Below are 20,517 nucleotides of genomic sequence, written 5' to 3' on the forward strand. Positions count from 1 at the left end.
GGCCTTACTAAGGGTGTCAGGGAAAGGGTGATCATCATGGATAAGAGGATAATAGGGGGAGGGTTTATTTCCGGTAAGGCGATGGAAGGCTGACCAGAACTTGGACGAGTTGATTGGTAGGGTAGCATTTAAACGGGTGCATGTCTGTCACCAGTCCCGGCGTTTCTTAGCCACGAGCAAATTACGAATGTGTCGCTGGATTTGCCGGTGGCGTCGTAGTGTGTCCGGGCCATGCGTGCGGAGGAAGGCATGGTAGAGACGACGGGATTCACAAAGGAGGAGAATGGCTTGTGGGGGTAAGGTAGGACGGTGGGTGTGGATGGCGACAGTAGGGACGTGGGCCTCCACGGCCTCAGACAAGGTCTGCTGGAGAAAGGAGGCGGCATGGGTGACATCGGCAGGGTGGCGGTAGGTGAAGGTGTGGCTATCGACCTGGGTGGAGAGGGTATCCCGGTAGGCATTCCAGTCAGCACGGGAATAGTCATGGACATACTTAGGGGGAGGGTCAGTACGAGGGTCGGGTCGGGGGCGACGTCCGTCTGAAACGGTGATGAGGACAGGGAGATGGTCACTACCAATGGGCTCCAGGACATCCACCGTTATGCGACCAAGGAGGTTGGGGGAGGAGAAAATAACATCGGGAGTGGAGTTGGATTCAGGACGGGTGTGCTGGGGGATGGGGATGAGATCGCCTTGAAGGGTGGAGAGGAACCGATGCCACCGCCGTAACTGGGCAGCGGAACGACTATGGATGTTGAGGTCGGCGGCGATCACGTAGGAGGAGAAGGTACGGTCGACGAGGGAGAGGAAGTCGAAGGGAAGAGGAGCATTGCGGCGGACGTAGATGGTGGCGCAGGCAACAGTAAGGCCGGGGAAGAAGAGACTAAGGATCAGGTGTTCGGTGGGGTCGGGAAGGAGAGGTTGGAGCCGAACGGGGATCTGGCGGCGGTGACCAATAGCAACTCCGCCATCGCAATTGGGAAGGGATTATCAGAGCGGTGGAGGAGATAGGGCGAAGTGTGGATGGTGTGGTGGGGTTGGAGGAAGGTTTCATTAAGGAGGAAGGCATCCACGCGGTGGGTAGCAAGGGTGTGCAGGAAGAGGTTCTTGTTGGCGGTAAGGGAGCGGATGTTGTTGAAAAGGATACGTTGCTGTCGCGCCATGACAGGGATTTAGACAAGGGTGTCAAGGCGGGAGAAGGTGAAATGGGCCTGGTTGTTGGAGTATGTGGCATACATCTTGAGTTGGAATATGGAACGGGCGGCGAGGGAGATCTGCTGGAGGGTGTGGGGGTGCTGAAAGGGATGAACATTTTGAAGGACGATTGTGAGGAACCTGATGATGTCCTCAGCGTTGGGGGGGGGGGGGTGACGAAGGGAATTGCCAGGAGGGGTGGGGACGTCCAGAGGACGGACAGGTACGGTGAGTTCAGGAGTGGTTGGAGGGGGTCGGGCTTTAGATTCCCTCTCTCATTACAGCTCCTTTTATAGACGATTGTCATGCGCAGTCACTGACGTTTTGCTGTCCAGAGCCATCTGTCGGACATTTTGTGAACTTTGTTTTTTTTTTTTTGTTCTAATAAAGCCCCATGTCATTCCAAGCATGTGTGTCAATTTTTACCTCTCTATCTACATTATTCCGTGGATTATTTTTTGATCACCCGGTAAAATACCGGTATCGGTCGTAGCCGACCGCTTTTTCCCATCCCTAGCTCGGGTAGTCGGCGTTCTCGGCCGAGCTCGGCCGCCGCCTTTTCCCGTCGGCAGCTGTCGCCGTACTTCGGCGGTTTCCGGCTCGGCTCGGCGCGCGAGCGTTGCCCGTGCCGCGCCGCGCGGCAGCTGTCTCCCCGCGGCGCGGCCAGTGCGCCTGCGACCGCCGGGCGCGATGCACGCGGCGGCGCTGTGGGCGCGGCGCCTGGCGCCGACCGCCGGCGAGACGCTGCGCGCCTGGCTGCTGTCCGCGCTCGTCGTGCACGGCGCCGTCGCCGGCAACCCGGACGCCAAGCGCCTCTACGACGACCTGCTCAGCTCCTACAACAAGCTCGTGCGGCCCGTCGTCAACACGTCCGACGTGCTGCGCGTCTGCATCAAGCTCAAGCTGTCGCAGCTCATCGACGTGGTGAGTCCTCTATCCGCTACCCTCTCCCGTATCTCGGCCATTCGCACCTTTTCGTGGCTGGGATTCACAGTCGCAGAGAAAATTTAGGACATCATGATCGCCTTCCACTGTAAATCTTTTCACCGTACTATAAAATCCACTACATCGGTACGGGCATTGCAACGCACAAGTTGTCCAAATGTGCTATTTATTTAATTCAAAATACGATATGTTTCTGGTACACATGAAGATGACCCCTATATCGGGTTCTTAAAATTATTGTGCCGTCAGTCATAGTAAAAAATTAGTAGCCAACGAACGTACATTGTCAGAAATATGACTCTCTTATATGTATTGTGCAGGGTATTTTCTTCTTCTGCTTCCGCTCTTTAAGGCTTACGCACTTGTGCCTGTTCCGTCGTCTCTTTTCACCGCCACCTAAATCTGGGTCTCCCTATATCTGTTCTGCCGGCCAGACGTGGGGTACTATGTATTATTTTTTTCAGTCTTTTCATCAATATCATAAATACCTAGTTCATTTCAAATATTTTCATTTCTTATACAATCTTCTCAGGTAACACCTCCCACTTTCCTAAGAAATCTCATTTCTGCTGCTTCCAGTTTGTTTTATCACGTTATTTTTGGATTCATATCTCATTTCCATATAGCAATATAAGTGAAGCGATGGTCTTATAAAATTGAAGTTTTTCTTCCTTCCGTATTTCATTGTGGACTGTTTTGATTATCATTCTGCATATTCACTGATATGTTAATTTTATTTTATATGTCCTTGTCATGTAGTAGCTTACGTCGCATCCTAAAAATTTTAAGTGGGAACCTGCTCAAGTGGTGCATTATTTATTATCATCTTTGAGAGTATGGGGTATTTCTTATGAGGAGATAAGATTTTAGTTTCAACATATAGCATTAGTAATTCCTGGTCATGCTTACCAGTCTGTCGCAACACTGTTTTTTGATCGTCAGTCAGTCAGCTAATAAACATAATTACGTGAGTGTTAAGAGATACCAGTAATTATTTACGTTATACCACACCATGCCATACCGTGGACGGAAAAAGGTTCATACAAGAGAAGCAAATAACTTTTTGAAATGTGGTGCTACATAATGATGCTAAAGATTAGATGGGTAGATCGAGTAACTAACAATGGTGTGCTGAATCGAATCCGGGAAGAAAAGAAATTTCTGAGAAGAAGAGATAACAGACAGCCTGAGGCGTGGAGGAATACTCAGTTTCCTAATGGAGGGAGGCGTAGGAGGATAAAGATCGCAGAGGGACACAATGGGATGAACACAGAAAGCAGATTTCAGTGGATATCGGCTCACATGAATTCAAGAAATTTTGGACATGACAGAGTAGCATCGAGTGCTGCATCAAACCCCTCTTGGGACTGAACACCACAACAACACCAACATACCATTATACATTTGACAGCGCTTGTTTCCTGATTTCTTATTTTTTTACCATGCCTAGTGATGTAGTCTTGGTAATGGGATCATGTCTTCCCGAAGCTTGTTGCTTTGAATTAAATAAATCGCACGTTCGGACGTATGCTGCGTCGGATCCTTGGTACAGGTATGTTGTGCAGTGTCTTCACAGCAGAAAAAAAAGCACTACAGTGATTGCAGAGGTGTGGCTGTTATCAACCGGAGTACTGAGAAAATTATGCTTCAGCACATGTTAAAATTTTAGAAGTAGGTAACCTACGTACTTCATTAAAATGACGTAAATTACGCTCACCGTTATCGTTGTCATCTTTTGTGCATCTAACTCTTGAGCTGCTACGCACAGTATCAATGGCATTTGAAGCTGTTAGCGCTGAGAACGTGATAAAATGTTATACTCTTCTTTGATGAGGAGACCTGTCCGTTATGTTCATGAAGTTGATGCTCGCCGCTTTGATCACAGACTAACGTTGCTACATCATATAGCGACTTTGAATCTCACCTCTGGCGTAGACGCCGGCATTGAATTTTCTGTCTCTTTATGCGCTCTGTACAGATAAACAAACAAATAGTAAAAACGCACACATCCGTGTTCTGGAAGCGTGCTAATGGAAACTGTAATCTATATACGCTGCAGCCCAGACTACGGAAAACACTCTTCACTCTGCAGTGGAGTGCGCCCTGCTGTAACACTCCCACTGTGTTTATCTGTGGAACAGCGAGTACGTAAGAATTTGTTTATTATGTATTTCAGGTTCAGGTCACACAAATCGCGTCGTTGCCAACTTCGATTCATTACCAAGTCATGGTCCTGTGATCTCAATACATTACATCGTAGCTCGTCAACTGAAATTGCCAATCAACCCGTGGAGAGCAATTTTCTATCGGTATACTGTGAGTTCTTACGCCTACATCCGTACACCACTACGACTGTAGTATTTCGTAAATAATTACACATTTAAATAAAAGACGTACAAGTTGCGACTTAGCTTCTGAAAGTGGCACATCGCCGTGATCAGCTGATCGTGTGAATTTAAAGACTGTAATCGTAATAGAGCAAAAAATGGAAAATTGAATTTTCTGTTAGTAAATTTGTGGCTAACACATCTGGTATGAAAAAACTTATCGTCTACAATTTTTTTTCACAAGATGGTCACTGTGTGATTTTCACAGCGAAAGAGTTACGTACATCTCCTCCTACCGCATTTCCATGCATATTTTGTACCTACAAAATTAGTGTTTATAATGTGCACCAAAATACTCGTTGTAGCTTTTCCTGTTGTTTAAATAGCTGAATTTAGTTTGGAGTTCTATTTATAACTGAAAGTGCGTTACACGAAGTGCGAACGTAGGCCATGAGCTACGCTACATATCGGTCAGTGACCATAACATTGATTTAGTGTGAACATTCATTGGCTCCGTCCAGTCAACCAAAATTTCACTTTCCAATCTCGCTTAGATATCTGAGTACGCTATAGATCAGGGTCAGAAGAACCAATATTTTTAAAGAAGTTGCGGAGAGGGGAGGAGGGTGACGGCGACAGCACTATCACACTATAATCTAGTCGGCTCCCTTTGACTTCGAAATTTCTACAGTACGGTCGCAGGGAGTGCTATTCCAGCGAGATATGCAGGAATATTTCTGTAGGTTCTAGAAAGTTAAAGAGTCGGAATATCGGAATTGAAGCTTTATAGACGGGTCGTAAGTATCAACTGCATGGTTCAGTAGTTAAGACGACGGCTCGCAAGCAGGAATAATTATGGTTCGAATCCCAGTCCTCCACAAAGTTTGGATCTGTCACGAAGATCCACAGCCCAGACTATTTAATATGTTGGATCTGAATATCACGTGTTGAACCGAACTAACTTTGATTCCTGTACATCACTTTGTCTAGAAACTGAAGAAAACGAAAACAGCTACATAATTGCAAATGTGAAAATGTTACATCGGCAAACAGTGTTTTCAAAACGCAGCATCTTGCATCTGCAAAGTTATATGCCATTTGTTGTGCTGATTCAGAAATGTCGATAAAATAAATTTCTCCTCGTGTTGTACAACGAGTACGGAAGCAAACAGATTTGGTGGGTTGTGTACAGTTATAGCAGGAATGGAATTTTTTTATTACACTTCACATTTTAAGAAAACGCATTTTATGCCACTTTATCAGTGAGCTTTGGGAGAAATGGAAAAGGGAATAGCCGGCCAGGGTGGCCGAGCGGCTCTAGACGCTACAGTCTGGAAACGCGCGACCGCTACGGTCGCAGGTTCGAATCTTGCCTTGGGCATGGATGTGTGTGATGTCCTTAGGTTAGTTAGGTTTAAGTAGTTCTAAGTTCTATAGGTCTGGTGACCTCAGAAGTTAAGTCCCATAGTGCTCAGAGCCATTTGAACCATTTGAAAAGTCCGAAAGAACAGACACCCTATCCATATAAGTATATAGTTCTGGCAATACCGGCCGTGACCTTTCTCTGTGCGGATGCACACATATTCCCCGAACTCTTACGGGACCCGCTAAGAATGTCTTCCACAACTAATGTGTGTGTTGGGGTGGGACACTACGAATGTAATGTGTGGACGTGCAAGGTGAGAATGTGGGTCTCGCGGGAGGCGTGCGCGAGATAGTCCCTGCAGTCGCACTATTCTCTGTGCCCTCGCTGGCTCAGATGGATGGAGCGTCTGCCATGTAAGCTGGAGATCCCGGGTTCGAGTCGCTGTCGGGGCACACATTTTCAACTGTCCCCGTTGATATATATCAACGCCCGTCAGCCGCTGAAGGTATTAATATAATTCTAATTTTGATTAGGAATTAAGTGACTCTCCATAGATTCGGCGAAGAACGTAACATATGGAAGAGACTGGCAAGAAGAAGAGAGGAGATTATAGGAGATGTGTTAAGGCATCAGGGTATAACTATCGTGATACTAAAGGGAGCTGTGGAGGGTAAAAACTTGAGAGGAAAACACAGATTGGACTAAATCCAGCAAATATACCGATGAGCCAGAACATAGTGAGCACCTGCTTAATAGCTTGTCTGTCCGTCTTTGTAACGACGTAGATGAATGATACTGTGTGTCAGGGATCCGGCAGTTTGTTGGTAGGGTTATGGAGGTATGTGGCATTAGCTGTCTACTCACAGGTCATCTAACTCGCGTAAATAACAGACCGCTGATTTGCGTACGCGGTGATGGCGCCAGATCCCGACCCAGATGTGTTCCCCCAGGATTAACATCGGGCGAATTTGGTCGCCGAGGCTTCAACTTGAGTTCACTGTAATGCTCCTCAAACTCCTGTAGCACGGTTCTGGCTCCGAGACACGGACATTTATACTTCTGAAAAATGACATCGCTATTGCGGAAAACAAAAAAATGGTTCAAATGGCTCTGAGCACTATGGGACTTGACATCTGAGGTCATCAGTCCCCTAGAACTTAGAACTACTTAAACCTAACTAACCTAAGGACGTGACACACATCCATGCCCGAGGCAGGATTCGAACCTGCGACCGTAGTGGTCGCTCGGATCGAGACTGAAGCGCCTAGAACCGCTCGGCCACACTGGCCGGCGAGGAAGCCATTAAGTATGAAAGAATGCAGGTGTCTTCGATTACTACAACAGGCGCTATTCAAGCGCAGGGGAATGTCTTTCTTTCTTTCGCTACCGCCTTTATCTTGCATTGTGCGCAGGGTCGGCAGGGTTAAGTACGGAATTGGCATGGTTAATGTTAAGTGGTGGCCGGATGCCCTTCCTGCCGCCACCCCATACCCCCGGGACGGAAGTAGCGTACCCCAGCTGTCTGCTGTGAATGTGCGTCAAATGTCTGCGAGTCGTGTATCTGAGGCGGAACGTGGGGACCAGCCCGGTATTCACCTAGTAGGATGTGGAAAACCGCCTAGAAACCACATCCAGGCTGACCGGTACACCGGCCGTCGTCGTTAATCCGCCGGGCGGATACGATCCGGGGCCGGCGCGCCTACCCGAGTGAAGGAAGCAGCGCGATAGCGCTCTCGGCTATCCTGGCGGGTCTGCAGGGGAATGTCTCCCATGGCGTAATACTCCCCCCCACCAGCCTGCATCTACGGCGCGTTGTGCGTTCTGAGTCGCCGTTAACCTCCCTGACGGAGTTTGTGGAGACTACCATTGACGTAATGTAGCAAAAACGGGACTAACCCGAAAAACAGACACGTTTCAAAATGGTTCAAATGGCTCTGAGCACTATGGGACTTAACATCTGAGGTCATCAGTCCCCTCAGACACGTTTCAATTGAGGTACGGTCGAATCCCGATGTTCCCGTGCCAACTGCGGTCGTAATTGACATCGTTGGATCAACACGTGAAAACACAGAGCTGGTCTGCTGCGGAGCTCCATGTTCGAGAAGGTACGTTGAACGGTGTGTTTCGAAACACTTGTGCTCGCACCATCATTATCCTCTTTCGGCAGAGATGCTATAGATCACCATCTGTCCTACTTTACAGAGCAGACATGCCTCCGAACCCCACGTTCTGTAAAGAGTCGTGGACGTCCAACCATTAAGCGCTTACTGGTAGTTTCACTGTCCTATTTCCTTCCGTAGATGCTCACGACAGTAGCACGTGAACATTCGACCAGCACCGCTTTTTTCCCAGATATTCACAGGCTCTGCGTAATAATAATCTGCCCTTTGCCAAAGTCGCTTATTTCAATGAATTTTCCCATCTGCCGCCCATATCTTCACTAGGGTGATCCCCCGTCCTTCTCTGCTCCACTTATATACTTTTGTTACCGCGTCACGTGCCCGCAACCCCATCAGGCGGCATCCAACGTCCCGCTGGGCAGTGGTAATAATGTTCTGGCATCTCAGTGTAAAAGAGGACGCCGAGGAACTGCTGCTGTGGGATGAAACGGTTCTGACAGTAAGAAGACTGATGATTCAAAAAGTATTCGCTGAAAATAACAATGTTTACATTATACACTACTGGCCATTAAAATTGCTACACCAAGAAGAAATGCAGATGATAAGCAGGCATTCATTGGACAAATATATTATACTAGAACGGACATGTGATTACCTTTTCATGCAATTCGGGTGCATAGATCCTGAGAAATCAGTACCCAGAGCAACCACCTCTGGCCGTAATAACGGCCCTGATACGCCTGGGCATTGAGTCAAACAGAGCTTGGCTTGCGTGTACAGGTACAGCTGCCCATGCAGCTTCAACACGATACCACAGATCATCAAGAGTAGCGACTGGCGTATTGTGACGAGCCAGTTGCTCGGCCACCATTGACCAGACGTTTTCAGTTGGTGAGTGATCTGGAGAATGTGCTGGCCAGGGCAGCAGTCGAACATTTTCTGTATCCAGGAAGGCCCGTACAGGACCTGCAACAGGCGGTCGTGCGTTATCCTGCTGAAATGTAGGGTTTCGCAAGGATTGAATGAAGCGTAGAGCCACGGGTCGTAACACATCTGAAATGGAACGTCCACTGTTCAAAGTGCCGTCAATGCGAACAAGAGGTCACCGAGACGTGCAACCAATGGCACTCTGTACCATCACGACGGGTGATACGCCAGTATGGCGATGACGAATACACGCTTCCAATGTGCGTACACCGCGATGTCTCCAAATACGGATGCGACCATCAAGATGCTGTAAACAGAACCTGGATTCATCCGAAAAAAATGACGTTTTGCCATTCGTGCACCCAGGTTCGTCGTCGAGTACACCATCGCAGGCGCTCCTGTATGTGATACAGCGTCAAGGGTAACCGTAGCCATGGTCTCCGAGCTGATAGTCCATGTCGCTGCAAACGTCGTCGAACTGTTCGTGCAGATCGTTGTTGTCTTGCAAACGTCCCCATATGTTGACTCAGCGATCGAGACGTGGCTGCACGGTCCGTTACAGCCATGCGGATAAGATGCGTGTCATCTCGACTGCTAGTGATACGAGGCCGTTGGGATCCAGCACGGCGTTCCGTATTACCCTCCTGAACCCACCGATTCCATATTCTGCTAACAGTCACTGGATCTCGACCAACGCGAGTAGCAATGTCGCGATACGATAAACCGCAATCGCGGTAGGCTACAATCCGACCTTCATCAAAGTCGGGAACGTGATGGTACGCATTTCTCCTCCTTACACGAGGCATCACAACAACGTTTCACAAGGCAACGCCGGTCAATTGCTGTTTGTGTGTGAGGAATCGGTTGGAAGCTTTCCTCGTGTCAGCACGTTGTAGCTGTCGCCACCGGCGCCAACCTTGTGTGAGTGCTCTGGAAAGCTTATCATTTGCATATCACAGCATCTTCTTCCTGTCGGTTAAATTTCGCGTCTGTAGCACGTCATCTTCATGGTGCAGCAATTTTAATGGCTAGTAGTGTACACCTTTTCGTCCAAAAAGTATTGACAATAAAATCCTGCAGCTAATCAGAAGAGCTGCAGTGAAGCGGTTTCCGGCAGGCGTGATAGTGAGAGGTCATGGCTAACGATTTACACGTGACTCAATTGCCAGGTAGTGACCGAGTGAGGATCGCATTGTGGGAGAGAAAAGTGACAGATGACGAGTCATGAATCTTCGAGTACTACCCCCAAATCAAAACGATAAAGCGACAAGTGGCACACCCAAAATTCACCCCACCCAAAGAAGATAGACATGAGGGAATGCAAAGTTAAGACAATTTTTTGACTCCAAAGGTGTGATTCACAATAAATTTGTGCTTCAAGAACCAACAGTAAAGAGTTTCACACTCTAATTCTCACCTGATTGCAAAATGAAGTAAAATGTGTCAGAACGGGATTTTTGTCACGATTAAGCACCATGCTGCACCACCGTCAGTATGCAAAATGCTTCTCGGTAGGAAGGGTGCGGCAACGTTGCCCCAATTTAGCACCATTGGACTTTTTTGTTTCTCGGAATACAGAGAACGTTGAAGGGGCACCGTGATGGATCGCTGGAGAGCGTAAGAGAGGCCTCAACGACCTACCGCCTTAAGGATGTTCCTGATGGCGCATTCCAGTGTCGGCTAGGTGAAGCGGTGACCGATGCATAAATGTGGAAGGAAGACTTTAAAACTGATTATAAAGCTTTTAGGATATGTCCTGTATATTATTTACTTGCTTTTTAGCTACAGCTTTCTGAGTGTTTGCACTGATTAACATCAGTTCCACGACGTTTGCAGCAGCATGTACTATCAGTTCGGATACCATGGCTGCGGATACCCTTGACGTTGCATCACAGACAGGAGCGCCTGCGATGGTATACTCGACGACGAACCTGGGTGCACGAATGGCAAAACGTCATTTTTTCGGATGAATCCACGTTCTGTTTACAGCATCATGATGGTCGCATCCGTGTTTGGCGACATCGCAGTGAACTCACACTGGAAGCATGTATTCGTCATCGCCATACTGGCGTATCACCCGGATTGATGGTGTGGGGTGCCATTGGTTACACGTCTCGGTCACCTCTTGTTCGCATTGAGGGCACTTTTGAACAGTGGACGTTACATTTCAGATGTATAACGACCCGTGGCTCTACCCATCATTCGATCCCTGCGAAACCCTACATTTCAGCAGGATGATGCACGACCGCATGTTGGATACATAAAATGTTCGGCTGGTGCCCTGGCCAGTACATTCTCCAGATCTCTCAACAATTGAAAACGTCTGGTAAATGGTGGCCGAGCAACTGGCTTGTCACAATACGCCACTCACTACTGTTGATGCACTGTGGTATTTTGTTGAAGCTGCATGGGCAGCTCTACCTGTACACGCCATCCAAGCTCTGTTTGACTCAATGCCCAGGTTGTTCTGGGTACTGATTCCTCAGGGTCTATGCACCCAAATTGAAAATCTAATCACACGTCAGTTTTAGTATGATATATTTGTCCAATGAATACCCATTTATCATCTGCATTTCTTCTTGGTGTAGTAATTTTAATGGCCAGTAGTGTAGTTGTCGCAATATGACCGACTTAATAGGAGTCTTATTCACACGGCAGTCTCTTTAATAAGTACGCCTGAGGTCAGCGTGCAATAGCCGCTCACAGAAGGCAGGTAGCAAACTAGAGGTGGAGGGTGTATGAACTGTGTCTGGGGACACATGAAACAGTGCAGTCACTGTCGTAATGCGGAGAGCGATTTATCTGACGACCGGAAGGGCGTGGTCATAGGCTTTCGGGCGAAAGTAAGCTGTTAGAGTGCCGCCGGGTTAAAGTATACCGCCCAAGGCGAAATGACGCTGTCCAAAACCAGCGCCGAAGCAACTGTGGTGCACCACTCACCAGGGATGTGTCTGGGCGAATAGACTTACAACTTTGTGTTATTACGTGTTGCTGTTAAAATTCAATTTTCGCACGCATTCAAATTCGCCGTTGCGTTAGCACATTGTACCTAGAGTCCAACGAGAAGTGGGTGGAATTTTTGAAGAGTATTATAACGCGTTTACTCTTCTGTGGCTCCTTACTCCCGCAAATTATAAATACAGGGTTACTGAAATGACTGTCTGCATTTACTTACAAATAAGAACAAACTCGAAACGACAAAATAAACCTTACTAAAATAGAAAGCTCTTGTTCATACTTTCGACGAATAAATATGAAGAAAAGGATTCATTCAAGTGTCCTCGATGGGCCGATGACAGCCTGGTTCTTTTGGAGACGCTTTCATTCATAAACAAGTAGTTTGTGCCGAGGTGAGCAACGAAAAAAATGCTGAAGTATGATTATAACGGAAATTTTGCTGCCAGTATTCTTCGGATGGTGCAGAACCGTATGTTTGCTTTAGAAACCTCACAAACAGTCCTGGAAATTTCTGAGGCTGCACGTAAAAAAAAAAAGAAAACAGAAAATACAGGGTGGTCCATTGATCGCGAATGGGCCAAATATCTCATGAAATAAGCATCAAACGAAAAAACTAGAAAGACCGAAACTTGTCTAGCGTGAAGGGGGAAACCAGATGGCGCTATGGTTGGCCCGCTAGATGGCGCTGCCATGATAACAGGTAGGTTTTTTAAATTAAAATACAGAACGTAGGTACGTTTAAACATTCTATTTCGGTTGTTCCAATGTGACACATGTACCTTTGTTAACTTATCATTTCTGAGAACGCATGCTGTTACAGCGTGATTACCTGTAAATACCAGATTAATGTAATAAATGCTCAAAATGATGTCCGTCAACCTCAATGCATTTGGCAATACGTGTAACGACATTCCTCTCAACAGCGAGTAGTTCCCCTTCCGCATTGTTCGCACATGCATTGACAATGCGCTGACGCATGTTGTCAGCCGTTGTCGGTGGATCACGATAGCAAATATCCTTCAACTTTCCCCACACAAAGAAATCCGGGGACGTCCGATCCACTGAACATGCGGGCCATGGTATGGTGCTTCGACGACCAATCCACCTGTCATGAAATATGCTATTCAATACCGCTTCAACCGCACGCGAGCTATGAGCCGGACATCCATCATGTTGGAAGTACATCGCCATTCTGTCATGCAGTGAAACATCTTGTAGTAACATCGGCAGAACATTATGTAGGAAATCAGCATACATTGCACCATTTTTGGTTGGCATCGATAAAATGGGGGCCAATTATCCTTCCTCCTATAACGCCGCACCATACATTAACCCGCCAAGGTCGCTGATGTTCCACTTGTCGCAGCCATAGTGGATTTTCCGTTGCCCAATAGTGCATATTATGCCGGTTTACGTTACCGCTGTTGGTGAATGACGCTTCGTCGCTAAATACAACGCGTGCAAAAAAATCTGTCATCGTCCCGTAATTTCTCTTGAGCCCAGTGACAGAACTGTACACGACGTTCAAAGTTGTCGCCATGCAATTCCTGGCGCACAGAAATATGGTGCGGGTGCAATCGATGTTGATGTAGCATTCTCAACACCGACGTTTTTTAGATTCCCGGTTCTCGCGCAATTTGTCTGCTACTGACGTGCGGATTAGCCGCGACTGCAGCTAAAACACCAACTTGGGCATCATCATTTGTTGCAGGTCGTGATTGACCTTTCACATGTGGCTGAACACTTCCTGTTTCCTTAAATAACTTAACAATTCGGCGTACGGTCCGGGCATTTGGATGATGTCGTCCAGGATACCGAGCAGCATGCATAGCACACGCCCGTTGGGCATTTTGATCGCAATAGCCATACATCGACACGATATCGATCTTCTCCGGCGTTGGTGAACGGTCTATTTTAAGACGGGTAATGTATCATGAAGCAAATACCGTCGGCACTGTTCTGTATTTTAATTTAAAAAAACCTATCTGTTAACAAGTGTTCGTCTAAAATTGTGAGCCTTATGTTTGTGACTATTACGGTGCCATCTATCACAAATCAAAAACAGTGGTCCAACTAAAGCATTCATATATCTTTGCGTACTACACGAATATGTAATAAAAATGGGTGTTCCTATTTAAAAATAAAACGCAGTTGATATCCGTTTGACGTATGGCAGCGCCATCTGGCGGGCGAATCATTGGTCCATCTGATTTCCCCTTCAAGCTAGAAAAGTTTCGTTCTTTGTAGTTTTTTCGTTTGATGCTTATTTCGTGAGATATTCGTCCCGGTCACGATCAATGGACCACCTTGTGTAATTAAACGCTTTTCATAAAATAGCAGGCTTCCCAATCCCACGCCTCACTCACACGGGCACATGCACACACGCATGCACGCACGCACCACATTATTCCCCACTCTTTTAGGCGCAATACCCTGTATTTCAACACAAACTCCAATCAATACGGGTACCTTACGTCACCTTAATGGGACGGCCCGTATGTCCACTGGTCGACGTTGGAGTCAGTGGTCTTGCTGCATCAGTAACCTCCCCGTCATTCAATACTGCTTCCCCTGGACTCCATCCTTCATTGGGCCAAACAGACGAAAATCGGAAGGTGAGAGATCCAGGCGAGGAACCAGCGGGCAGACGACTTTGAGTACTCCGGCTGGTGGACGAATATGTCAGCACTACCAACAGACACATCCAGTAGTGCACCGAGGGGTTTGTTTGTGATCCGTCGATCACCTCTAATGAGAGTGTCCGCACGTTCCAACAGTTGAGGGGTCACACTTTCCACGGTCGGCTGGCACGTGGGAGAACCGACAGGTCGATGCGACCTTGTTGCAAAGATGACAGACGCCTCGTCCAACGACACACCGAGGTTTTGCTTATTGTCAGGTCTCCATAGACATTCTGCAAGCGCCTACCAATATCTGCGATGCTCTGGTTTCCCGCCAAAAGAAACAGCGACAGCCCTCTAGTTGGGACGTGTTTCCGTTACAGACGCCATTTTGAAGGCTACGCATAGCACCGCTATCTATCGGAACTATAGAGGCTGGATTGGGAATATTTCACGACGTTTCCAGAATGTGATTTTCTCTCTGCAGCGGAGTGTGCGCTGATATGAAACTTCTTGGCAAATTAAAACTGTGTGCCGGCCCGAGACACGAACTCGGGACCTTTGCCTTTCGCGACCAAGGTTGGAGACGAGCTACTGGCAGAAGTAAAGCTGTGAGGACGGGGCATGAGTCGTGCTTGGGCAGCTCAGTTGGTAGAGCACTTGCCAGCAAAAGGCAAAGGTCCCGAGTTCGAGTCCCGGTCCAGCACACAGTTTTACTCTGCCAGGAAGTTTCATTTCACGACGTGCAACAACAAATTTCGCATTTTTTCCATCAAAATTGGTCGAGCAAACAAATTTCACTACTTATAGAATGACCCTCTACAGTGCACCTCATCCAAAAATAAATATTTGCATATTTTTTGGACTATTGGCTTTAAACGTGAACTGTAAAACAATTTTTTCTTTTTGCAGAGAAACAAACGTAAAGTGGTCATCAACCTAGGTTAGTGTGGTTTTCCAGGAATTTGATCAGAGCCTGAAAAACGGTGAGACGATGATACATTTAGATTCAAGAGACGCCTTGAACTGGAACTTCAGGCTTGGATAACTGCCTTGGTAGCGATAATTTCAAGTATTAGAACTAGTCGTGTCACCACTGCTATACCGTCTCTGGAACTTGTACTTTCCTTCGCAACCAGTGGCCCGACAAGATGAAATATTACTTCGAAATCACGAATCAAAGTATTAAGTGGTGTGTCAGCGTAAGCAGAAGAAACTAATTATCAAAGTCCTAATACAATTTATTGGACTGTTTCATTAAGCAAAACAAATTCTCCAAGCATAACACCAACACAAAACAGTGATCCGTCTTCGAATCACAACTACATACAAGAATAATATAGAAAACAACTGAAATAATTTTTTACTAGTCTCCGCCAGAAACTTCTTCGATATACCAAGCCTAATCCAGAGATCAGCGTGAAGATCCAAACGGGGCTGCCGGGGCGGCAGCTATCCACATCTGCTGGCGGTCGATGAACTACCGATGTGCGGCCGAGCGCCGGCCTTCATAGCGCTTTGGCGGATGAGTACCTGGGAACTATTTTCCATCACGTGGTTTGACGTGTGAAAATAGTTCCGGGATCTGCAGCGACCTCTTCCTTATGTTTATGTGGGCCAGTAGTGGCCCCTGGTGGCCGCTGGTGTCTTTGCTGTGGTGTTGTTGTTGTGGCCGTTCATCAATATTGCCTGTCGGTTGTGTAGTGCTTCGGTGTGCCTGCGAGCGGGCAACCCGCGGCTGCAGGCTGTCAGTTTGGTTGCTGATACTCTAGGCGCCGTGATGTCTGTTGGAGAAGGCCACAGCATTAAACGAAATACTCCTTGCTACATTTCATCTACATGTACATCTACATGGACACTCTGCCAACCACACTTAAGTGACTCTTAGACGGTTCATCGAACAGCCTTCACAATAATTCTCTATTATTCCATCCTAGAGCACATACATGTTTCCATGTAGGCTCTGATTTCCCTTATTATGATGATCGTATCTCCCTATGTAGGTCGGCGCCAATAAAATATTTTCGCATTCGGAGGAGAAAGTTGCTGACTGAAATTCCATGAGAAGAACCTGCCGCAGTGAAAAACGCCTTTGTTTTAATGATGCCCATCCCAAATCCTGTATCATATCAGTGACACACTCTCCCCTACAAAGCGTGCTGCTCTTTCTTGAACTTCATCTATGTTCTCCGTTAGTTCTATCTGGTAAGGAACCCACACCGCACAGTAGTGCTCCAAAAGAAGACGGACAAGCGCAGTGTAGGTAGCTTCTTTAGTAGGTCCGTTGCATCTTCTAAGTGTTCTGCCAATAAAATGCAGTCTTTGGTTAGCCTTCCTCACAGCATTTTATGTATGTTCTTTCCAATTTATGTTGTTCGTAATTGTGATTCCTAAGTTATTAGTTGAATTTACGCCTTTAAATTAGATTGATTTATCGTGTATTCGAAGTTTAGTGGATTCCTTTTAGCACTCATCTCCATGAGCTTACACTTTCCATTATTTGGCATCAGCTGCTAATTTTCGCACCGTACAGATATCATATTTGCGCAAATAGTTTTTGAATTGATTTTGATCTTCTGATGACTTTCCTAGACGTTAAACGACAGCATAATCAGACAACGAAGACGGCCGCTCAGATTTTTTCCTAAATCGTTTACATAAATAAGGTATGGGGAAAGGCCTATAGCTCTACCTTGGGTAACGCCAGAAATCAGTTTTACTCAATGATTTTTTGTTAGTTACTACCAACTGTGATCTCTGTGACAGGAAATCACGAAGCCAGTCGCATAACTGAAACGATATTTCATAAGCACGTAATTTGATTAAACTGCTTGTGAAGTACAGTGTCAAAGGCCTTCTGGAAATTTAGAAATACGGAATCAGTTTGAAATCCCATGTCAATAGCATTCAACACTTCGTGTAAGCAAAGATCTAGTTGTTTCACGATAACTATGTTTTCTAAATCCGTGTTGGCTGTGTATTAATAGTCCGCTCTCTTCGAAGTAATTTGTAATGTTCGAACTCAACATATATTTATCGACGTTAATGATGTGGACCTGTAATTTAGTGGATTATTCCCATCGTCTTTCTACATCTACATCTATTATTCCAATCTGGTATAGCGTGCGTGAAGAACGAACACCCTTTCTTGAATATTGGTGTGACCTGTGCAACTTTCAGTTTTTGGGTACTGGTCTTTCGTACAGCGAGCTGTTGTTATGACTGTTAAGTATGGAACTACTGTGTGAGCATACTCTGAAAGAATTTCATCTTCTTTGGTGAAGAACTCAACTTTAGCAGCACTGGCACCAATAGTATTTGTATTGTCATCGCGCAGAGAAGACATTGCATCCTGCCGCTAGCATACTTTGCATACGAACAAAATCTGTTCCGAATTTCTGCCAGGTTTCGTGACAAAGTTTCGTTGTGGAAACTATTATAAGAATTTCGTATGACGTCCGTGCTACATTTCGAGCTTCTGCAAAACGTCGTCAATCTTTGGGATTTTGTGTTCGTTTAATTTTTTTTTCGTTGTTTCTGCAACAGTGTTCTGACCTGTTTTGCGTTCTAAGGGGGATCAGTTCCGTCATGGTCCCGGCAGAGGTTCGAGTCCTCCCTCGGGCATGGGTGTGTGTGTTGGTCCATAGGATAATTTAGGTTAAGTAGTGTGTAAGCTTAGGGACTGATGACCTTAGCAGTTAAGTCCCATAAGATTTCACACAGATTTGACCATTTTTTTTAGTTCCGTTGTTTCTCAATTTGTTTGGTATAAATCACTCAACTGCTGTCGATACTATTTCTTTGAATTCAGTTGTGGTCTACATTTGTATCGTTAATTTGGAATTGTGGATTATTCCCATCACCTTTCTACATCTGTTATTACAATCTGGTCAAGCAAATTTTTATCTGCTTTTTTGAATAGGTGTATTTTTGTTTGTTTTTGGAGGATTTGGGGGTTACGGTATTTTGTCGCGATACTACAATCCTGTGTTCACTAATCCCTGTATCCGTTTTTATACTCTTTATTAGCTCTGGAATATTTGCTGCTAAGAGATCAACCGTGTTTTCGCAACCGTTTAATATTCATGTGGGCTCATGAACTAATTGCTCGAAATCATTTTCAGAAAATGCGTTTACCACAATTTCGGGCGATGTTTTAAGCGTGCCTCAGCACATAAACATGTGTTTTCGGCACCATATCGAGGGTAAATTGAAGTCACCACCAACTATTATTGTAGGAGTCGCGTATGTGTTTGAAATTAGACTCAAGTTTTCTTTGAACCTGTTAGCAATTGTATACCTGAGTTAGGAAATCGTTAAATGGATGCAATTATTATGACTCTACCCATATTGACACACAGGAACTGTCCAATTTTGCTATACCAGAAACTACTTCTAACAGCAACAAACACGCCACTAGCAACTGTGCATATGGAAGAGGGGTGGGGGCGGGGGGAGGTAGATAGAGGGAGGAGGGAGCGTGCGGGGGAGGGGGAGATGGGGAAAAGAAAGCTATGAAAGAAAGCTATAATGCGAAAACAAAAAAATACGAATATTCTTTAACCACCAATGTACCGTTTCCCACAACTAATCGAGAAGGGCGTGTATTCGAGGGATCGTCAACGTGTTGATATTTTGAAACAGCGTATTTTTCTAGAATGGTTCAAATGGCACTAAACACTATGGGACTTAACACCTGAGGTCATCAGTCTCCTAGACTTAGAACTACTTAAACCTAACTAACCTGAGGACATCACACACATCCATGCCCGAGGCAGGATTCGAACCTGGGACCGTAGCAGCAGAGCGGTTCCGGACTGAAGCGCCTAGAACCGCTCGCCGTCAGCGGCCAGCTTATTTCTAGGACGGAAGAATATAATACACACGAAATCTGGGCTTCCACTTGTTGTTGTTGTTGTGGTCTTTAGTCCTGAGACTGGTTTGATGCAGCTCTCCATGCTACTCTATCCTGTGCAAGCTTTTTCATCTCCCAGTACCTACTGCAACCTACATCCTTCTGAATCTGCTTAGTGTATTCATCTCTTGGTCTCCCTCTACGATTTTTACCCTCCACGCTGCCCTCCCATACTAAATTGGTGATCCCTTGATGCCTCAGAACATGTCCTACCAACCGATCCCTTCTTCTGGTCAAGTTGTGCCACAAACTTCTCCCCAATCCTATTCAATACTTCCTCATTAGTTATGTGATCTACCCATCTAATCTTCAGCATTCTTCTGTAGCACCACATTTCGAAAGCTTCTATTCTCTTCTTGTCCAAACTATTTATCGTCCATGTTTCACTTCCATACATGGCTACACTCCATACGAATACTTTCAGAAATGACTTCCTGACACTTAAATCAATACTGGATGTTAACAAATTTCTCTTCTTCAGAAACGCATTCCTTGCCATTGCCAGCCTACATTTTATATCCTCTCTACTTCGACCATCATCAGTTATTTTGCTCCACAAATAGCAAAACTCCTTTACTACTTTAAGTGCCTCATTTCCTAATCTAATTCCCTCAGCATCACCCGACTTAATTAGACTACATTCCATTATCCTTGTTTTGCTTTTGTTGATGTTCATCTTATATCCTCCTTTCAAGACACTGTCCATTCCATTCAACTGCTCTTCCAAGTCCTTTGCTGTCTCTGACAGAATTACAATGTCATCGGCGAACCTGAAAGTTTTTATTTCTTCTCCATGAATTTTAATACCTACTCCGAATTTTTCTTTTGTGTCCTTTACTGCTTGCTCAATATACAGATTGAACAACATCGGGAAGAGGCTACAACCCTGTCTTACTCCCTTCCCAACCACTGCTTCCCTTTCATGTCCCTCGAGTCTTATAACTGCCATCTGGTTTCTGTACAAATTGTAAATAGCCTTTCGCTCCCTGTATTTTACCCCTGCCACCTTTAGAATTTGAAAGAGAGTATTCCAGTCAACATTGTCAAAAGCTTTCTCTAAGTCTACAAATGCTAGAAACGTAGGTTTGCCTTTCCTTAATCTTTCTTCTAAGATAAGTCGTAAGATCAGTATTGCCTCACGTGT

General features: G+C 45.9%; 1 protein-coding gene across 1 annotated transcript in view; it reads left to right on the forward strand.

Annotated features, from left to right (window-relative positions):
* The first annotated feature begins 1,990 nt into the window (after positions 1 to 1,990).
* The window catches only part of LOC126428287 (acetylcholine receptor subunit alpha-like), a 737,302-nt gene continuing 718,775 nt past the window's right edge, over positions 1,991 to 20,517 (forward strand). The window contains exon 1 of the mRNA XM_050090204.1: positions 1,991 to 2,118. The gene's annotated coding sequence lies outside the window, so the exon portion shown is untranslated. The remainder of the gene's footprint in view (positions 2,119 to 20,517) is intronic.

The sequence above is a fragment of the Schistocerca serialis genome, chromosome 12 (assembly GCF_023864345.2).
Source record: "Schistocerca serialis cubense isolate TAMUIC-IGC-003099 chromosome 12, iqSchSeri2.2, whole genome shotgun sequence".
NCBI lineage: Eukaryota > Metazoa > Arthropoda > Insecta > Orthoptera > Acrididae > Schistocerca > Schistocerca serialis.